Source organism: Branchiostoma floridae, chromosome 19 (assembly GCF_000003815.2).
Source record: "Branchiostoma floridae strain S238N-H82 chromosome 19, Bfl_VNyyK, whole genome shotgun sequence".
In the NCBI taxonomy this organism is placed as follows: domain Eukaryota; kingdom Metazoa; phylum Chordata; class Leptocardii; order Amphioxiformes; family Branchiostomatidae; genus Branchiostoma; species Branchiostoma floridae.
Window position 1 is genome coordinate 1387808 of NC_049997.1, and position 3481 is coordinate 1391288.

Genomic DNA, 3481 nt, shown 5'->3' on the forward strand with positions numbered 1-3481 from the left:
TAACGTTATTAACGTTATTATCATATAGCCTACCCAAACTTACAAACTCCTGTATGACGCATAGGTCCCTTGGTACCATACGTGTGAATTCCTTTATCGAATTTGTTCTTTGGTACATACATTTAAAAGGAGATTACAGATTGCATTTTGAAACCAAAGTTTCCACAGAAAATATTCGAAACATTGTAGTCTTTGGCTCTTTAAAACAACAAAACATTATTAATGTTAACAGAAGGAGTCATTCCCCTCTTCTTGCAGTCTGTTCTTATTCCCTCTGCTCTGGAATATGTTTCGCTCCTTTTGATTGGCCAATGCCTTTATATCCTTTGTGTATCGCTCCTTCTGATTGGTTAGAATGAATCGACACCGGCACTGGTGTCGATTTGCATCGACACCGGTGCCGGTGTCGATTCATTGAGGAATCAGGAATGCTGTCAGGAATCTAAGTATTACGGCGTCATAACCAACGTGGAACGGGGCCTTCTGATTGGTCCGCGGCGTCTGGCTATATGATAATATCTAATCAACTGAAGGTGCATTTGTTAGTGGATTTGACTTCTTCTAACAAGGCAGTGGTACAAACGGTGTTAGTGGTAGTCTTTTGGTGATTGATTGTAAAATAGATTGTAAAAGTTCGGTGAAATTGTAGCAACTGTTTGGAATAATTTGTTTCTTTTAACCTCTTTATGAGAACACCGACTAATAAAATGTATATCATTTTTCACTGCATTCATTGAGCAATGTTTACACAATCTCTAGTGGGCAGGTAACTGTATAAACAGTACTTCCATCTTTATGAAAGTAAAAAAAAATGAAACAAATCTTCCACTGTGTGACATGAAGTCAAACAATGTCGAAAATGAGGCAACTAGTAGAACACGTGCTCAGTAGTATTGGATCCCCACATTTACACTCTTGGCTCCTTATGCAGTGGTGTTAGCCTGGATACCAGGCTTATCAAGGTCCAACTAAAGAAGCCTGTTGTAGAATTTCCTTGGGGGCATGTTGGCCCTAGATCCAACAATATGGCATGTGTAGGCCCTAGAAGTTGACAGTCTGGCATCCAGGCTATGGTGGTGTTAGAATATGTGGAAGTTTGGTGGACTGAAGCCAATGCGTGGTGGCCTGACAAAGGATGGCTCCAGTTGTTCTTTGAAGATTTCATTTCTTTTATCATATTTAGCCAGGAGCTACCTGAGGATGATTGGATAGTCAAACAGCAGCAGATAGACAGGTTCTTTTGTACTTATCTGTTCTTAAGGAAAAGATAATTTGGCTATTTTGTAGCTGAGAACAAGTAGTTAGTATATTTCTCGTCTGCTGGCAAACCTTTCCTAGTAGGGCCTTCACACTGAAACCGAATTAGCAGGAATCAAGCGGAATCAGCCGGAATGAAGTATTTGTAAAATTCGTGCACATTCGGGGCCATTCCGAGTGGGGATTCCAAATGGACCTTATGCCCCCTTCACATGAGAAGGAATGAGCCAGAATGCCGTCAGAATGAAAAGTCTTTTCTATTCCTGGCAATTCGTAGTGTATTCTAGACATTCTTACTGCATTCCAGATATTCTTTTGGCCACATTCGGGCAGGACTCGAAGTGGCTAGCCGTTTCGGTTCTCCACCGAATGAGATAAGAATGTTTAGAATCCACTTGGAATGTTTAGAATCCACTTGGAATGCCATTTGATATTTCTCTACTTCGAATGCAGTTTTTGACATGTCAAAAACTTTCGAGCCAGCCAAAAGAACGGGGACGAATATCTGGAATGCAGTAAGCATGTTTAGAGTACAGTACGAATTGCCAGGAATTGCTCGGAATGGAAGAAAATTTTCATTCTGACGGCATTCCGGCTCATTCGTGCTCTCGTGTGAAGGGGGCTTAACCGATTTCACATAAGATGCGGCTTTGGTAATGGATACGTGGAAGAATCATTTCTAAACCACTGGCCATTTTGTCTGCCCCACAAAGATAGCAGTTCCCACCGAGCCATCCTGCCGCGGGCGTCCTGACGATCAGCCACAACAATGACGTGCTTCTGTCGCCAGTCACCCGTGATGATCTTATCCACCTGAACAACTTCACCACTGTCTGCGTACGCTGGGGTCATGTCGTTACAATGAACCACACAACCCTTGTCTCTCAGTCATACTAGAATCTGACATAATACTTAGTACCATACACTTAAAATTTGCAGCAGTTTCGCAATATCAATATTTTCAAGTGTGAGTTTACTTCGTGTCTTGATGGCCTAATCTTCCAGAATATTTCAATCAAGACCCATGAATGTTCAAAATTTAATCAACATGTCGGCATCTTGCCAACCATACCAGCTGTTAACTGTGTCAAAGGGCAAAGAAGAGTGTATCTTACTGATACAACCTGAGAAATGATTTGGTCTGTTAAGATCTCTGTTGTCGTAAAAGCAAAAAGGAAAGCTGAAAATGAGACATCGTAAAAATTCAATTGACGTTGTTGCAGTGACCCGGAGAAAAGGCGGTCATTAAGCAGTGCCTGTGACGGAGGCGTCTTTCAACAAACTTGCTGACACGTACCGTGGGTCGTTGTGCGGGGTTTAGCACCTGAAGGGGGTAATTTTCACACCGCAATTGCAATTTTTATCCCATCGTTTGATAATCCAATATACATGCTTCTTCATCTAACTAGTCCTATGTTGCGTCGTGGTCACGAGGTGAAAAGATCTGGCCAACCAAATTTTATCACAGTGTAACTTTGATATTCACTGACAAGATACGGTAAGTTGTAGAAAGAGGTACTTATATTCTACACGCTTTTTAGTTCCCGAATTTTCGTTTTCAGTTCCCAATTTCTTGGTGAGATTGTCTTCCTCTTCTTGCAATGAAAGCCCACATTGAGTGGCTGATTGTTCCGCCTGTAATTTGAACGTAAGAGATATGACAGAAACAGCGAGAAATTCGCAAATAATGAATAATAAATACAATAAACAAAAACACAAAAATCCAGGCAGCTACCGATATGAGATATTCAAATTCGACATGACAGACAGTTTGTCTTGTTCATCACTTCCACCACGGTATGCGTAACTATTCTGCTCTGTTATCTATTCGGTAACCAAATGCTCACAAATCAAGCTGAAAGGCTGGTTCTATGTTTGGTTCTCAAGATATTGCCCTCTCCATACTCTCCTCTGTATAAATAGTGTGAATATTTCGGGTGAATATCTAATAAAATAGAAAGCTCATTGATCCGATGTCATATTCCACACTCGTGTTGCGGATGGAAAGCTTCACCCATTTTTTTCAGTTAGATTGCGACAATATTTTCTTTGTTGCACTTAACTTCACTGACTGGTGTGATGAGACGTTCCGATCAGAGTGGTAGCAAAAAATTGATTAATAAGAAAGGTGTAATTATATTACTAATGATATTAACTGGATTGTTTATACTGTTTCATTAGATTAGATTAGTTGTTAGATATTTGCAATAGTATATAGTTCAAC